At 40.9% G+C, this 18,959-nt stretch overlaps 1 protein-coding gene and 1 long non-coding RNA gene across 4 annotated transcripts in view; one reads left to right on the top strand and one right to left on the bottom strand.

Moving 5' to 3' along the window:
* Nucleotides 1-25: 25 nt before the first annotated feature.
* Nucleotides 26-18,123, bottom strand: LOC308472415. Of its 3 annotated transcripts, none has more exons than XR_013983467.1 (7): nucleotides 18,002-18,123; nucleotides 16,599-16,661; nucleotides 12,486-12,511; nucleotides 9,123-9,909; nucleotides 4,980-6,572; nucleotides 4,351-4,526; nucleotides 26-2,607 (listed from the first exon to the last, which is right to left on the bottom strand). It is a non-coding gene; the product is annotated as an uncharacterized lncRNA (long non-coding RNA). The 3 variants fall into 3 exon arrangements; XR_013983468.1 differs by lacking the exon at nucleotides 18,002-18,123 and adding an exon at nucleotides 17,695-17,709; XR_013983469.1 differs by lacking the exon at nucleotides 18,002-18,123 and adding an exon at nucleotides 17,036-17,138.
* The window catches only part of JAKMIP2 (janus kinase and microtubule interacting protein 2), a 102,430-nt gene continuing 93,606 nt past the window's right edge, over nucleotides 10,136-18,959 (top strand). The window contains exon 1 of the mRNA XM_080997131.1: nucleotides 10,136-10,156. The gene's annotated coding sequence lies outside the window, so the exon portion shown is untranslated. The remainder of the gene's footprint in view (nucleotides 10,157-18,959) is intronic.

Raw genomic sequence — 18,959 nt, forward strand, 5'->3', positions numbered from 1 at the left:
AGGATGCTATTTTAGATTTGCTGACTTTCTCAATTTTGCCCTGCAGTAGGGTTGCCATACGTCTGGGAATTCCAGGACATGTCCTCTTTTGGGGGGTCCTCCATGCCCATCTGGGGGGATTTTACATTTTAAAGAAAATGGCCTGGATTTTGTTTTTTTTATTTTTAAAAAATGTGCACGGGCGGCTCTTGTTCAGGCTCCGGTGTGGACGACACAGGCTCTGGCTTCAACCCTTAAAAAGCACAACAACTTTTTGTGTCCGAATTTTTACCTCTTGAAATATGGCAACCCTACCCTACAGGAAAGCAAAGAGCAAGTTCATCTTTGCTATTATATTTATATCTACAGTTCAGGTGGTAATTCTCCATCAGATTCCTTTCCTCAAAGGCCCAGAGTGTGAATGTGTGGTTTGCATTTGATACTGGGTTCATAAGTTGCCTTATCTCAGTTATGTAACAAGTATTTGGGGATGGGTGAGAGAAGTGTGATGGGTGGGGGAACTTGAACAATGTAGAGCAAAGGAAAGCTATCTTCCCCCATCACTTCTGAAATCACTTAACTAATACAGTGAAAGGAAACTGGTAATCACAGAAAACATAGCCTCTTATAGTGTGCAAAGTTCCCACAGATGGGGCAAACTCACCAAATTCCTCCGAATTGCATTGGAGCCTATCCAAGTGCTGCGCAGCGTACATGGTACAGTCCTCTCATTAGGGGTTGCATTTTAAATGTGTCCCATGTTAAAGCGTGTGCATATAAAGTTAGTATACTATGCTAACTCTCTGGGTGCAGAAAAAACCACCCTGTTCAACGTGTGAATTCACTCTTAGTCATGGTGCCTGGCAGACTGCAGTGTCGGGCAGGATCCTAATGGCTGCCAAACTTAATTTGTCCTGCTTAATTAGTGGCAGTTGCCAAATTCTTGGGGAAATCAAGAGACTGGGTTTCTGCATTACATTCATGAGTTTCATTTGCCTTAACTGACATGTTTCCCCCAGAGAGGGGGGTGTATTAGTTCTCTATTTCCTAGCCTTATTTTTTCATATCTGACAATCACATTCTTGATACAATATTTTAAGTCCAGTCACATGAACACACTATGCTAAACACAATGGCAAGAGTGCCCTATTTTCCACCCCAAATGAGTTGTGTCACTTTATAATATTGGTGGTTGTTGGTCAACTGTTTTAAGAAGCACAGACATTGTTTTATGGCACTTTAAATCCACTGCTTATTGATTATGTTTTGCAATCCTTATTTATAGTGTGTTCCTGTGAGGGGTAGGCTGCTATTATTTCTGGAAACCAGGGCAGACCAAACCTTTCTACCCGCCCCCCAAAAGCCACCTGGCAAGACTATGTCTGAGTTTGAATCCAGGTTCTAATACTCTGTTCACCAATCATCAACATTTCACTGTAATTTCAGTATGCCTGACATACCTACTTCATTGCTACTACTTATCTTTTCATGTATGGTAAACCAATTTTAATGTCACAGTGAAGACCCCTTTGTACTGGTATCAATAGATCTACCTCTGTACTCAACAAAATTGTTAGCCAGCGTAGACCCTGGCCTTTGTCCATGTTCAAAATAATACACAATCAGTGAGTGTTGTCCTACCAATGTGGTAGTAACTTTATATGATAACTATTGTCTAGATGTGTTAGACGCAACATAGAATTGAAACATGCCATACAGCCGAGTCTTGTTTAGCTGCAGGTGATGTTCGTCTTCGAACTGGAAGGAGGAGATCTAATGCTTGATCTGAACGTTTTGCTTTGAAAGACCCACCAACAGTGGAATTTCCAGAGTAAAGTCTGTGGTTTTCAAGCTGTTTTCCGGGAAGGCCTGGGGTTGCTTAGAAGCTTATCATGACTTTCTCAGTAAAAGGATCAATAACAGGAGACAAGCTTTCCTGAAAGGCAGCTTAGCAAGCACTACTAGTCTTCCCTACAGCAAGAATGAAAGCATCTGGTATATTGTAAATTTCACTCTCAGCTCATATGGGACAATAATGAGAAGGTCAACAGGCCTGGCTGAAGCCCCAGATGAACTAAGCTGACTGTGTACTCTATACCAGTGTTTCCCCAGCTTGGGTCTCCAGCTGGTTTGGGGCTACAACTCCCATCATCCCTAGCTAGCAAGACCAGTAGTCAGGGATGATGGGAATTGTGGTCCAAAAGCAGCTGGAGACCCAAGTTGGGGAACTACTGCTCTAGAACAAGGGTGGCTAATGCTTGGTTCACCAGATGTTGCTGGACTACAGTTACCATCATCCTTGACCATTGGTGCTGCTGGCTGGGGCTGCTGGGAGTTGGATATCAGCAACACATGCAGAGCCGCAGGTTACTCACCCATGCTCCCAATTTTTTGAAATTATATTGGGAAATTCCTTCAGCACAGCTATTTCATGTGGAAATGAGCACCCGAATGCAGAGAGATTGGAAACACTGGGGAAAGTGTGATTTAGGTATTGTTTTTAAACAACCTTTTTGCCTCTATTTTTTTTTTCCAGCATTGCCAAATACCTCGTGCTGCTTGCACTTTCCCCATTGTTGACACACATCAGCACTAGTTTGGAAAATGATAGTGTGACAAATCATTTGCCTTTATTTATTTATTTATTTATTTTATAAGATATTTATTAAGATTTTCAGAGTATTACAAGATAAAAAAAAGAAAAAAGAAAAATGCAAAATAAAAATGATTAAAAACAATTCATTCTTTCCTTTACTTATCCTTCATTTGCTTATTTCCCGGACCTCCTCACGCCTCCCTTTTTTGTATTCCAGTTCAATTTGTTAGTTCAGCAAATCCCTCCCCTCTTTGTATATCCTAGTCATTAATCATAAAGTATTGTAATTTTAAATTTTTACCTATTAATAATCCATTTTTTCATATTCCCTTGTGACATTTCAGCTAAAGACCACTTAATTTCTATCCAACATCATTCTAGCATTCATTAATTTTACAATATTTCTGTAAATAGTCTTTAAACTTTTCCCAGTCTTCTTCCATCAACTCTTCTCCCTGGTCTCAGATTCTGCCAGTCATTTCCGCCAGTTCCATATAGTCCATCACCTTCATCTGCCATTCTTCCAAGGTGGGTAGCTCTTGTGTCTTCCAATACTTTGCGATGAGTATTCTTGCTGCTGTTGTGGCATACATAAAAAAAGTTCTATCCTTCTTTGGCACCAATTGGCCGACTATGCCCAGGAGGAAGGCCTCTGGTTTCTTCAAGAAGGTATATTTAAATACCTTTTTCAATTCATTATAGATCATCTCCCAGAAAGCCTTAATCCTTGGGCACGTCCACCAAAGGTGAAAGAATGTACCTTCATTTTCTTTACATTTCCAACATTTATTATCGGGCAAATGATAGATTTTTGCGAGCTTGACTGGTGTCATGTACCACCTGTATATCGTTTTCATAATATTCTCTCTTAGGGCATTACATGCCGTAAATTTCATACCTGTGGTCCACAACTGTTCCCAGTCAGCAAACATAATATTATGTCCAACATCTTGTGCCCATTTAATCATAGCAGATTTCACCGTTTCATCCTGAGTATTCCATTTCAACAGCAAGTTATACATCTTTGACAGAATCTTAGTTTTGGGTTCTAACGGTTCTGTTTCTAGTTTTGATTTTTCCACCTGGAAGCCAATTTTCTTATCCAAATTGTATGCCTCCATTATCTGATAGTAATGAAGCCAGTCTCGCACTTTGTCTTTTAATTTCTCAAAACTCTGCAATTTCAATTTGTCTCCGTCTTGTTCCAAAATTTCCCAATATTTCGGCCATTTGGCCTCCATATTGAGCCTTTTCTGAGCCTTTGCTTCCATCGGTGACAACCACCTTGGGGTTTTGTTTTCAAGTAAGTCCTTATATCTTATCCAGACATTTAACAATGCTTTCCTGACAATATGGTTTTTAAATGCTTTATGTGCTTTAACCTTGTCATACCACAGATATGCATGCCACCCAAAAACATTATTGAAACCTTCTAAAGCCAAAATGTCTGTGTTCTCAAGAAGCAGCCATTCTTTCAACCAGCAGAATGCTGCTGATTCATAATAAAGTTTGAGGTCTGGCAGGGCAAATCCACCTCTGTCCTTTACATCAGTTAATATTTTAAATTTTATTCTGGGCTTCTTGCCCTGCCAGACAAATCTAGAAATGTCTCTCTGCCACTTCTTGAAACAGTCCATTTTGTCCAAGATTTGCAATGATTGAAACAAAAATAACATTCTTGGTAATACATTCATCTTTATAACAGCAATTCGACCGAACAAGGAAAGCTTCAAGTTTGACCATATCTCTAGATCCTTTTTCACCAAATCATTTGCCTTTAAATAGGAGTGATGTGATAGGTGACAGGCTTCTCCTGTGACCAGGTGGCCACAGTGTACTGCATTTGCACCCATTTCAAAGCAGTTAGGGACAAGGGCCAAGTCTGCTGTACGATCAAAGGATAGTACAGGCTGGTTGCAACTCTGACTTGTGAAATTGTGCCACTCTAGAACTGGCGGAAATGACTGGCAGAATCCGAGACCAGGGAGAAGAGTCGGTGGAAGAAGATTGGAAGAAATTTAAAGACTATTTACAGAAATATTGTAAAATTAATGAATGTTAGAATGATGTTGGATAGAAATTAAATGGTTTTTAGCAGAAATATTATAAGGGAATATGAAAAATGGATTACTAACAGGTAAAAATTTAATGTTACAATACTTTAAGATTAGAGATTAGGATAAACAAAGAGGGGAAGGATTTGCTGAACCAACAAACTGAACTGGAATACAAAAAAGGGAGGCGTGAGGAGGTCCGGGAAACAAGCTAATGAAAAATAAGTAATCGAAAGATTGACTTGTTTTTAACTAATTTTATTTTGTTTGGTTTTTTTTAATTTTGTAATATTTTGAAAATCTTAATAAATATCTTATTTAAAAAAAAATGAAATTGTGCCACTCTAGACACAATCTTTTTAAAATGATCTAGCAGCCTGGTTGTATCACATCTACTAAGAAGTAAATTCCACTGAGTTAACTAGGGATTTGCCATCCAGTAAAGAGGCTTCGGACTTTGACTTAGGTTGCACTGAGCTGGTTTTCCTGGTGAATTCTGGGGAAAAAATGGCAATAAATAATTCTATGGGAGAAGAAATGTGCACTTCAGTTAAACACCGTTCTTGAATGAATTTCAAAATAAGGTGTTTTTCAGCCAAGTAATCACAGAAAATAACTATTTTGGTCCCCCTTTTAAAGTGCTTGAATTTTAAAACAAGAATCTGAAACTTTCCAGTAGCTCTTCTCTTTAGTTTTTTGATCTGTTTTGTGTAGCCTCCATGTTTTTGGGGAAACTAGGTATTCATGAGTGGCGTACATGGAATAACATTCTGCAGCACAGAGTTGTATCCAGTTAAATCACTGCATGTGAGGAACACACACACTGAGTGCAACAGAATCTTCCCTCCCTGTTTTCTCACATGCACACCCTAAATCTCCAGACTACATTGGGGGGTGCAGGAGACACCTGGGGGAGGAGGAGGGTAGTTCTTTTGTGCCAACAGAAGTCATTCTGTACACATAATGATTTAGTTGGATACAATCCAAATAGTTTTATTGATAGATTTAACCAGGATAAAGGAGGATTCTTTTGCCCCATGGAAGTATATGCATATTCACACAAACGTATTATGCAGTGTATTGTTTTTTTTAATTAAACAGGTTTAATAACTGTGGCATGTTTCTTGGTGGTATTAAACAGAACAAAATAGTATTAAGATCAGCCAATTTACACTGATCTTGTAAAAATAGATTTTTTAAAAAAATAATTCCAATAAAGTGCAATAAAGTCGTATGCCTAGGAAAACTGCCAGGTTATATTTCTACATTTGGAAAATGATTCTGGATTACATTGTGACCGAAGAACATTTTTGATGTTAGTATTAACACAATGTCTTGCCAGTGTTGATTGAATTTATTGTACTATTTTAAAAGTATGCTGGATGAAATATTAAAAGCAGTGACTGGCATGAATGGTGGTGGTCTCTGTTTGAAACAAACTTTAGGAGGGCAATGTTTATGCTCACAGGGATATTCTTGTGTATGGGTAAGCAACATAACATACTTTACATTAGATGGTTTCTTCCAACCAGATACAAACTAAGTGTAAAAAAAAAGGGGGGGTATTGCATGCCTGAGAATGAATTGTAGTTTCCCCCTTAATGGTTTCAGCAGAAAAATGATCAAACCCCTGCTTGTGTAAAAGTTTTAAGTGGACAAGAGGCAATTTATATAATACGCAAGTACAATAACATCCATTTTTCCATCTATACTCCTCCTTAATTTGAGGTGGTGTTTCATTTTGATTCCAGACTCCTGGCCCAGTTCAAAATTCCAGTCTCTTCTGTAGGAGCTTCAAAAGTGGAGTGTTCTCTCTCTGCATTTCCAGAATGTCGTTGCTTTTAGGTGGGATTCAGTCACATACTGGCGAATTTAAGTGGTGCAGTTCCAGTTGACTGGCAGGTCTTGCACAAGAAGCCCGCTTCCCCAAAGGACTGGGCTTTCTTCCAATAAGAAAAGTAATAGGAAGATGCACTGTAAAATATGGGATAGCATTTCCTTGACACAACTTCATCTAACCTCCCCACAAACAAATCAGGATGAATGCTCAATAAACAAGTCATCTGGGCATATGTATCTCTCCCACCCCAGCACATTCCCCTGAATGCCAGAAACACATTATTTTACCTAAAACAAGGCAAATGAAGATAATGGGTCAGGGTGCAACTCATCTGTTTGCCAACATCAGCTTAGAGCAGAGGAATCGCTAGCCTTGACAATCACTTTCTATCTGCTGTGGGAGAAGGAGGACTACAAAACATAAAGCCCCCTGCACTTTTTTCTCATTAAACCAACTTTCAAATCCATTTTTCCTCCCATTGAGGGGTGAGGGGGGGGAAATCAATTTCTTCTGCTCACAAGTCAGAGTGGGAATGAATGCAGTCTCTGGGAAGAGAAGGAACTAGGGCAGGAAGAAAAGTGTCATGGTGTGATAATTCACGAATATAGTGCAGCACTTCTGTGTTCCTACAGGCAAGCTATGGGAGGTGGAGAAGCAGGGGAGGGGATAAAGAGACAAGAGGGGTCACTTTTCCTGATTATTTTTTATTTGTGCAGACGCATTGTAAGTCACAAATCTTTGGTGAAACTTACTATTTCAGGCTTCTTGTCATGTGGAATACAGTACAGTGGTACCTCGGGTTAAGTACTTAATTCGTTTCGGAGGTCCGTTCTTAACCTGAAACTGTTCTTAACCTGAAGCACCACTTTAGCTAATGGGGCCTCCTGCTGCTGCTGCTGCGCCGCCGGAGCACGATTTCTGTTCTCATCCTGAAGCAAAGTTCTTAACCCAAGGTACTATTTCTGGGTTAGTGGAGTCTGTAACCTGAAGCGTATGTAACCCGAGGTTTTGTTTGTTTAGTCGGTCAGCCGTGTCCGACTCTTCGTGACCCCATGGACCAGAGCACGCCAGGCACTCCTGTCTTCCACTGCCTCCCGCACTTTGGTCAAACTCATGCTGGTAGCTTCGAGAACACTGTCCAACCATCTCATCCTCTGTCGTCCCCTTCTCCTTGCGCCCTCAGTCTTTCCCAACATCAGGGTCTTTTCCAGGGAGTCTTCTCTTCTCATGAGATGGCCAAACTATTGGAACCTCAGCTTCACGATCTGTTCTTCCAGTGAGCACTCAGGGCTAATTTCCTTCAGAATGGATAGGTTTGATCTTCTTGCAGTCCATGGGGCTCTCAAGAGTCTCTTCCAGCACCATAATTCAAAAGCATCAATTCTTCAGCGATCAGCCTTCTTTATGGTCCAGCTCTCACTTCCATACATCACTACTGGGAAAACCATAGCTTTAACTATACGGACCTTTGTTGGCAAGGTACCACTGTACATTTAAGGCATGGTGCTCTTCTTCAGTAAGGGCACTAGGTGGCAGCACCTCCCCTTTACTGTTTTCTGTTATAAGGAAATAACACTCCAAGTGTTCATCACTGCTGTCTTTGGAGCACCAAATCTCATGCTTACCCAATATGTAAATCCAAAAAGCTTCATGGAAAAATGGGTACTGCAGACCCACCCTCGCAAGGTAGTATGAAACTTACACATGGATGCAAGCTTAATTCATTTAATTTTATCCTTCATTTTGAGAGGATGGAATTGTGCAAAACAGTCCTCTGCATGTACTGATGTATATGTGTGGTAACTGCATCACATTCCTTCCTTCCTTCATTTTTCCTTCACTTTTCCACACACAAAAACCACGCTGAAGTGGCATACAATGAAGAAATCAGTAATACATTTTAAACGTTAAAACATAAAAACTTTTGCATAACAATATAGCAAAACAATAACATGGTAACAATTTCTTACTAATATTGCAAAACAAATACAATAACATACAAACAACCACAATTCAATACTGTAACATTAACTAGATCACTTAAGCAACATGCAGCAACCAATAGCAAAAACAACAAAGGAGCTTCACAGTTTCAGGTTAGTCCTGGAAACGGCCGAGGGTGGGGTAGCTTTTTTCATCCTTGAAAATTACATACAGCTGAAAGGCAGCTGAGAGATTAATACATGTCCCACTTATTCTTTCAGCTTTTCAAGACTTAGTTTAATTCTACTACAGTGGTACCTCGGGTTAAGCACTTAATTCGTTCTGGAGGTCCGTTCTTAACCTGAAACTGTTCTTAACCTGAAGCACCACTTTAGCTAATGGGGCCTCCTCCTGCTGCCGCGTCGCCGGAGCATGATTTTTGTTCTCATCCTGAAGCAAAGTTCTTAACCTGAAGCACTATTTCTGGGTTAGCGGGTTAGTGTAACCTGAAGCGTATGTAACCTGAAGCATATGTAACCTGAAGCATATGTAACCCGAGGTACCACTGTAGATCTTAACATCTATGCAGCTTCCTTGGAAAACTCAGCTATAGGTGTGAAACTTTCTATCTGTCTTTTGGGGGGTGGCTGATCTAGGGGAGGCAGACAGCAGTGACCAGAGAAGAGGGTACCCACAGAACTTGCTCAAAAGTCAAAATGTGCTCACATACCTGAAAAGGTTGGCAAGCCCTTTTCTGTACCCTACATGGAAGGCTGAGGAAGCAGGGAGCCTGGAAAATCATTTTCTTCTGAAGGAAAAAATTTTTGATGAAGAGGAAGATTTAGAACCCACTTTATTGTACCTTAAGGAAACCTTGGTTCAGCAGTAACAGGCATTCTGTACTACAGGCTCATGCTGTTTAGCCCCTTTGAACAATACTAAACCCGAGCCTGAAGACATTTTTCAGCATCATCTGGTCTTCTATGAGTACAGAATTATATAAAATGCAGATGATCATTGGGGGATAGATTAGATTCTCATGCAAAGCTTCTCATCAGGCTCAGGGCTCCCAAAACCAGCTCTTACCTTCAACTGTAGCCATGCAAGCAACTGCCCTTCCTGTGTGCCAGGCCTGCAGCGGGCATACAGAGAAAGGCTCATCCTATATGGCATGGAAACTTCATAACAAAGGCAATAACTGACTTGGGTCATTACCATTTTAAAATGTGCATACCGACCAAAAAATTAGAAGCTTTCCCCCTGAGAGTCATTTTCAGTTTTCTCTCCCATTAGTTTGATTTTCTATTTCTTTATAGTTTCCAAAATTACAATAGCCATTTCCTCAAAGGGCAAATGATTTAATTTAACAGCATTACAGAAACATCTCTGACACTGGATTAACAAGCCCAGTGATTCACAAGGCCGTGTTTGATGTTCACCAGATGGAGAAATGACCCGCTTGACAACGTACGCAATCCAGCCGTTCTGTATTTGCGTGACTTTATTGAGGTGCTATTCTGAATAATAAGAATAAGAAATAATGGTGATACCTATGACAAATATGTTCCACTAGGGGCAGCTCAAACTGTTTGCATTGCCCACAAATGCAGCCTACCAGTGACTACCAAATGCTTTGTCAACCCCCCCTCATACCTGGCCAAGCTCTCTCCCTTCACACCTTCCCCCCCCCCAAAAAACCCCTTCCTTTACACTACCCCAACCCAGGGCCAGATTTAGGTTTGATGAGGCCCTAAGCTACTGAAGGTGATGAGGCCCTTTTTATGTCCAGCTGTCCTTTGTCAACAACAAATTGTCGCTGTTTTTTGTGTTGAATATATGCTATATGGTAATTTATGGACCTAATAGGTATCTAAAGCCATTCACTGCATGTAGTTTTATTTTATTTGTTTTTTATCTTATATTTTGGAAATGTACATCCAGGGTTTTTTCTTTTAAATTTTTTGGGGGCCCCCAAGACATTGGGGCCCTAAACTATAGCTTGCTTAGCTTATGCAGTGGTACCTCAGTTTCTGAACAGCCCTGTTGATGAACTATTCGGTTTACGAACTCCGCAAAACTGGAAGTAGTGTTCTGGTTTGCGAACATTACCTCAGTCTACGAATGGAAGCCAAATGGTGGAAGGGCACTGGCGGCAGGAGGCCTCATTAGCATAGCTGTCAACAGTTCCCTTTTTTTAAGGGAAATTCCCTTATTCCGAATAGGATTCCTCACAAGAAAAGGAAAAAGTTGACAGCTGTGCTCAAAGTGTAAGGAGAATAAAATACCTTCCTGATGTTTTTGTGCATCTAAAACAAAAGGAAGTAAGGAGTCCACATCTATAAAGTCTGGTTAGGGTGTAGTAGTAGGTGAGTTAAATGAACTCCCATAATGTAAAAAGCAAAACAGCTTAGAGGATCAATAATAATTTTAAAAACCCATAACTGATATTTATCACTATAATAGCTTCAATGAAAGGGAATACATAAACCTAAATGATTACGTGTAGCATCATTTTTATTAGCCTATTTTGTTTAATAAAATGCCCTTTAAAGCTGTGTTGGCTTTTTTGGTAGCCTGAAAGTCACATGACCCTGAAGTTTCCTTTATCATTGATTCTTTATGTGCCCAGCAAAAGCTCAGGCTCGTAAATGCATATGGGTTTAATTTTAAGGGCTAAGTCACTTTGCCTTGCAAACCTGGGGAGTGGGTTATTTGTTTTATCCTGCCCTAGAGAAAAAAATGGCATTGATAAGGCAGCCGCAGCCCTTAGGCTTAAAATTTAAGAGACATGACACAAGAGGGGAAAGGGATTGGGACAGAAAGAGGGGGGGGGAGCAAATTCAGACATGATTCCTTAGTTACAGAGTTCTTGCAATGACCAGCTGGAATGGAAAGAAAGGGTGAGCACAAAGAGGCTGGGATACTTTGGTGTTGATGGAAGATGCTTGTAAAGCCTTCGTTTTCAATAATGTTTTACATCTGAGTGCTTAAAATACCCTTCGTTGTTAAATTATAATTCAGGGCAGGGAAAGGCTCTGTTGTATTCCAAATGGGAGATAGTGCTGAAGTTCATTCAATTAGCTGAAGGTACCTAATTATGTGTTATTTTATTTCCACGCTATATTAGAGTTAATGTTAGTCCTACATATCCCAAATATAGAATAGGCAGGCAATTGAGAACATGGGAAGCTGATTTCCACCGAGTCAAATGCTATACTGAAGCGTTGAAACAGCAGCAGTTTAAAATAAAAAGAGGGCCACAGTTACTAATTAAAAGTTGCTTAAAATAAGGTCTCCAAGGTCTGTTCATAAGGCAGCAAAGTAGGTCTATATGTGCCCCCTAGAGAGGGAATTCCTCAGATATGGGGCCACAGCTAAAAAGACCCAACAGTCTAATATATACCATATATCGAGGGCAAGTGTCACTTCTTTGGGGAAAACCTAGTGCATAAACCAGCCCTGAAAAAATATCTGGACCCAAGAAATAGCACTTGCTAGATGAGACAAGATGGGGGAAATCCATAGCTAATGGTAGAGCTTCTGTCTTGAAAGTAGAAGACCCCACGTTCAAGCTCTAGTGCAGGCATACGCAAACTCAGCCCTCCAGATGTTTTGGGACTACAATTCCCATCATCCCTGACCCCTGTTCCTGTTAGCTAGGGATCATGAGAGTTGTAGTCCCAAAACATCTGGAGGACTGGGTTTGCCTATGCCTGCTCTAGTATCTCCAGATAGCGCCAGGGGAGACTGCTGTCTGAAACCCTGGAGAGCAGCTGTCAGTCAGAGTAGACAAATACCAGACAAATGGTTTGATTTGCTACAAAGCAGTTTCCAGTGTTCTGACATTCCAGTGTTGCTCTCCTCTGGGCAGCACTTCCCTGCTCTTGCCGATTTTGCTGGCTCCTTCTTGACATGGCAATTAGATACACAGGGGGACGATAGTATTATGAAAAGCCTTCCTGTTGTCCCCATGCTGCCAGTGCAGGCTGTGTGCCATTATTACTGGTTTTGGCTTTGCCTTGGAAGTTGGGGCAGGGGGCTTCAGGAGAAAGATTTTGAGGGCAAGTTTTAATTTGGTCTTCAAATTCCTTACCAACACCAAGCAGCACTGAGGGCATTCTGATGCAGCGGGCGGTCAAGGTTACAGCAGTGGCAGCATAGGAAAGCACATAAGAGAGAGAGAGAGAGAGAGAGAGAGAAATTAATTAGGCACCTCTAACCAGCCACTTTTCCAGCTTTCCAAAGCCTATGAGCTCTTGAATTATTCATTGCAAGTGTACACTTCAGATAAAAACAATTTGGCTTTGCACTTCTTTTACAGTGCTGTCCTGCCCATCGCATAATTTCATGCAGGGAAATATTCTGTGGTGAACAAAGTTGTCCAAGAGATACCAAAATAAAACTGAGGCATATACAACATACAACTTGCCCAGAACCAAAATAAATATTTCAAAGGCCAGTCCCATTAAAGGTCAGTATACTATTAGGAATGTGTGTTGTTTTCTCCTTCAAGTAGCTGTGAGAAACCAGTAGACCTTTCAGACGTCACATTGTATTCCTGTGTAGGAAGCAAGTGTTTCATTTTAGCGACAGCGTCCAATTTTTTGAAAGGCACAGAAATCTTGTACCATTGTGGTGAGTTTCCTTGATCTTAGGAACAGACAAGGAAGGGGAGGTGGCAAGCATATTTTCCCAGGACTTGGTTTTACTAAAATTACAAATAAGATGACATGAGAATTATAGAAGTCTAAAATGCAAGTCACTAGTAAGCTAAATCAAAAGCTTAGAAGTCATTCAACTATAATTAGAAACACACACGTGCGTGCGCACGCACACACGCACACACACAAAATTATGCTTTGGTTTTTGTTATAATATGGTTGTAGAAAATGAATCCATTAAACCTGACCTCTTGGTGTTGGATTATTTGGTGACTCAGTCATAAAACATACATTTCACTTTCATTGAATAAATCAGTGACAGATTTCACAGGCGTTTTAACAGTGCCAGTTTTCTTTTTCCTAACAACTATGCATTGTATTAACACAAAACCACAAATTCCAAGTGAACTTCTAGGAGCTTGGAAATAAAGCAGGTCACAAAACGATGCATAAGTTTCCTCCAGAATTTTTCTTTAGGCTACATGGTACACAAATTCGGTGGAGGGTGGGCAGAATAGAAAGAAAAAAGTTCATTAGAGCCTCCATCTCATAAGCGACTTGTGGGAGGAAGTACCAGACATTCAAATAAGGCTTTGTAGATGCTGGGCAGGTTTCAGGTTGCACTTTCCCTGGGAAGGAAAAAAACACATAATGGCTAATATGCCCCCATCCATCTGTACACATATAACAAACAGCTGTTACCCAGGTCTGCCTTCTTCCTTAGGTGAAACACACAGGTTCCTTGGTATGCAGTAAAGAGGAATAAAGATATTGCCCACTGGAGGGACACTATTGCACTGCAACACAACAAATGTAGGACACACATACAAAAAAACTACAACCACCAAGTGTGGAACATATTGTATTTTAATGTTTTGCTGGAAGCCACCCAGAGTGGCTGGGGAAACCCAGCCAGATGGGTGGGGTGTAAATAATTTATTATTATTATTATTATTATTATTATTATTATTATTATTATTTATTATTATTACTATTATTATTTGTACCATCACAGCCCCAAAAACCACCTAAAAGGCTCTCTCACACACCTCAGCCTATTGTATTCCTTCTTTGGATGATGTGGCATCCAGCCAGGTGAGGTAGGAAAAGGCCAATTCCTTCCTCCTGGAAGCACCATCACTGACTTGTCACTATGGCAACATGGCTCATTCTTTAAGATGCTGATGAATGGTCAGCTATGGTCATTATTTTACAAAGAGACAGGTTTGCTTGTTTAGCAGATTATTCTGCTAGGTTCACAGGACTGGAAGGCTTCCCCAGATATCCTCCAGATCAACCCCCCAATACTATAACATTATAAATCCACCATAAACACACTATTATTGCATCAAGGACATGTTGCAGAAAACTCCCACAAGAAAACACCAGCATGAAGCAGCCCAAAGACATCGTGAAGCATGCATACAACATACACAAGTTTCTAAACGTGTACCATAAATCCACCGGATTTACTTCTGCATAATATGTCAAGTGGCTTTGACACAATTGTTTCTGTCTTGGTTGAAAACTTCTTCACTTTTTCTGCAAGAGCTGCTTTCTTAGAACACAATCATGCTCTGTAACAAAGCAGCAATTGGCACTATTGTCTGTTCTCTGGTGAACAAGTAAATATTCAGATAAATGGCAAAGGCTATTTACATAGATCACATAGATGTGACCAGGCTGTGACTCTGAGGAACACTCACTGTTAGGATAGCCACTGGGCCATAAATGCAAGGCCAGCTGTTTCTGTCATTTTAAGAAACAGCAAGCCATGCAGACTCCATGCATTATTTCAATCCTATAGCAGAAAGTAATGCTCAGATACCTTTGATCTTTTGTGTGAGCAGAGGCAGTATCTTCTAAGTCATGGCTGGGGAATCTGCAGCTCTCCAGATGTTGGGCTCCAACTCCCATCAGCCCCAGTCAATATGATTGATGGTCAGGTGTGGTCAGCCCCGGTCAGCAATAGAGTGCCCATCCTTAAAGCCGCCCTCTTTCACCACTCCAGATAACTTGAAATGAACTCTTGGGCAAGCTTTGTTGACAGGCCCCTACTTGCTTGCACAACAAGTTGCTTACACACACCTGCCTTAGCTGTAAGGAGTGTAGGAGGAGCACAGCAGGTTGCTATGATGAGTTCTGCAAATGAATGGTTGAAAAATGGAAAAAATCCCCCAGGGGTCACTGCGGAAGCACCCTGGGCATAGTGACAAAGCACATGATGGGACTAGATGGAATTGTTAAGATCAGAGACAGGGGAGCTATTGGGTCATCCTACCTCTGCTGGTAACTTCTTTCTCTGAGAGTGTGTTGACAGAAAAGGTATGCTTATTGTTACCTCACGACTATGGACCATAGCTCAGTGGCTGAGCACCTGCCTTGCATACAGAATATCCCAGGTTCACTTCCTGTTAAATTCAGTTAAAAGGACCAGGTAGCAAGTGATAGAAAGTAAGCCTCTCTGCCTGAAATCCTGAAGAGGCTCTGCCAGTCAAAAGAAACAATACTTCGATCAGTGTTTCACATTCTGACAGCACAAATTTGCAAAGCATTTGAGGGCAAAGTTGCTCACATTTGCTCTGACCTTGATGCTAGAAGCTGGACGGGGGGGCTACCCTGGAAAGTTAATAGGGAGCTACGTCTGTTAGTGTTAATCCTGTGAGCCTTTCCCTCCTGTGCTCAGGTTGTATATATGAGTAAATAAAACTGTATCTGCTAAAGACATCGCAGTCTTGTTCACCTTTATTCCAAGAGAATTAAACCCTGGGAAAGTGCAGGAACCCCTGGAGTCTCTTGCTGCTCGGAGATTGGGGTAAATGCAATAATGCTATACTACCCACACACCATTCTGCTTTATTAGTTCTGAAATGCTTCACTAATGTTACTGCGTTTATTGCCAACTGAAGGGGTACTATTGTGCTGCAACACAACAAATGTAGGACAAAGGACACAACCAAGTGTGGAACATTTGTTGCATTAAAAGGTATAGAAAATCTCATAGGAAACTATGGCCCATGCACTGATTGTGAATGAAGCATCATAACAGCCTCAGATAGAAATGGTATTGCAGGTGGAAATGGTATTGAAAGTGTGATAGTGTATTGATAACATATTGAGCACAAAACATGCTGAATGTTCAATGAAAGGACATACTGTAAGGTGGATACACACCTTAGCTGTACACCTAAAATTATAAAATGTGAAGTTATCCTGACAGCATCCTGGAAACAAAGCATCTCAATTATTATAGCTATATTAAACTAGTGCAACCTTTGGCAATTTGACCTCTACCAAATGTTTTGTACGACAACTCTCATCATCCCCAGATAACCTGACTTTATTAGGGCACGTAAGATGTTCTGTAACTTTATATAATAAGAGGGTGCAAACAACCTATATTTATTTAAGAACTATTCTTGAAGCAAACCTCAAACTCATCTCCACATGAATGAACGACAGTGTGAGCTAGAGACAGGCTCTTGTTGCATTTTTAGCAACAGCTGATGTTATATAAATTATACATTTGAAAAGTAGTAACTCACCATGTGATCACTTGATAGCTGGCCAGTGATATTGTTATTCTGAGAGTAGATCTGGTCACAAAGCTGAATGAACATAGAAACACACACACACACACACACACACACACACACACAAACATTTTTAACCTTTTGGTAAGATGACTTAGAGCAGGGCTACAAGCGGCCCATGGGGGTCGTTTAACCGGCCCCTGAACCGCCCCCGAACTGAGCCGCTCACGCGACGAGTCCCCGCGCACTGCACTAAACCAGCACAGCACAGCACGGGGACTCTCTTCTGAGGCGCTGGAAATCCCATCTGCACAGACGCAGATGCTGGAAATCACGGGCACATGCGCTCACGCGGACACAAAATCCAGCCCACAGAGGGATCTCTGCTGGAGTGAACCGGCTCAGGTGAGGTAAACCTTGCCGGCCTCTGATTTAGAGCATCGTCTTACCATGCACTCAGTTCTGGTGTTTCTTCAATACCATATGATATGTATAACAGCACTTTTCCAGTCACCACAATGGTGGAAAGCAAACATGTGCCCACACTCCCACATGGAGGCTCTAGTTGAAATGATCCCAGCCAGGTCACAAGTCCAACAGGGTCCTTTGGGTTCTCCTGGACAATCACATCAGGGTCATGTCATTGTATCCTTAGTGAGGAAAGTGCATAGGCCCACAATTTGCATCTAAAAATAAGACCCCAGTCACATTTAGTACAGATTGCCATGTTTAACAAATCATTAACATCCAATAATAACTCTTCTCCTGACATATTAGCCTTCCATGGCAGAGAGACTTTGCCACACACCAGCATCCTGGAATGGCAAAGTCTGAAAAGCATACGTATTTTTTCCTCCTCTCTTTTTTCTCAGTGAGCAAATTAGCCTTCAATGGATCTGGGTTAAAATTCCAGTTTGGTCAAGGATGCAGCTGGTTATTAATGCTTCACCACTATAATATCAAATGAAGCAGCACACCAGCCCATGGTAGCTTTTCTGTCCCCGACCCATAGGACTGGAAGCAAATTAACTCATGGGAAATATTAGACAATTTCATTTCTGCCATCAGCAAGAGTTGAAGTGCCTCCCAATGACATGCTAACACTGACCTTTGCAATGAGGTGGTGCAATGCCTGTCTCTTGAATGGGAATTTCTACAGGCATACTCTGTGCGAAGTCGTTCAAGTGGCAGAATGCAACCACCCGTGGAATTCTTCCTTGTCATTTTAATAAGACATGCAGCGATCCCGAGCTTTCAGGTACTGGGGTCTCTCAGGTCAATACATCTTCCTAGAGAGTATGACCTTCTCAACAATACTGGCCTACAGGGAAGATCAGTAAATCATTGCCAAACTCTTGTGGGAAAGTGGCAAATCAAGATGTGGACTTAAATAAATGAGCGCAGTATTTCATTACCGTCTTTCCAGGAGAAGAGTGATGAACTTCAGTCCGTAAAACAGAGTGACACAACTGATAACGTGTTGCCAAGTGGTGTGCTGCTGTTCAAGATACCAGCCACTCAGTTCCATTTCCTCCACTCTCTAGTTCTCCATTCTTCCCACCCCAAAAGCCAAGACTGTCAGCATTCTGTAGTCAATGAGCACAGTCAGTCCTCAGTCTCATTCTCAGTCAGACTACTTTGCTAAATAACCCAGTATAAAATAAGCAGCACACAAAACACTACCAAACCATTCTATGTTCTAAATCTTATATTAATAATCCAAAAATTGAGAGAGCTATGTACAAAATCTACTACAGAAGCCACAAACAGAAAACTAATTCATATTGTGTCCAAAAGGAAGATTCAGTCTTTAGAGTTCCTTTAGCCAGGCTCCTATATTATCAACGAGGTTAAGTTTGATCAAACGAAATGTCGGTGATGTTATGCACAAGAGTTAGACAGGGTGCCGCCCATGAAGAGTCTTGGGCTTCTTCAGTAAATTCACTCTCACGCTTTCACTCTCAAGTCCATATGTTACATTTCTTTTTAGATTAAACTACAATATTTAATTTCTTTCTTCAGGAAATTCTCCCTCAAGATTTTGGTGTATTTACATACATTCAACTTCATATGTTAAGTTCTTTCTTGACTTAAGCATTTATTCATTTACTAAGCCGGCACCCTGTCTTATCCTCGTTGATATCTAACCCTTGGATTATTAATAAAAGATTTAGAACGTAGAATGGCTTGGTAGTGTCGCTTATGCGCTGCTTATTTTATTTTGGTCTACTACGAGAATTGGCAGCATAGGTTCATTTCTTTGGTACTTGCTAAATAACCCAGCAGTCCCTGATTACTGCAGACTTTACCAATACACATCCCTCTAAAGCAGTGTTTCCCAAACTTGGGTCTCCATCTGTATTCAAACTACAA

This window comes from Podarcis pityusensis (genome assembly GCF_964106645.2).
Source record: "Podarcis pityusensis genome assembly, chromosome: 2".
In the NCBI taxonomy this organism is placed as follows: Eukaryota; Metazoa; Chordata; class Lepidosauria; order Squamata; family Lacertidae; genus Podarcis; species Podarcis pityusensis.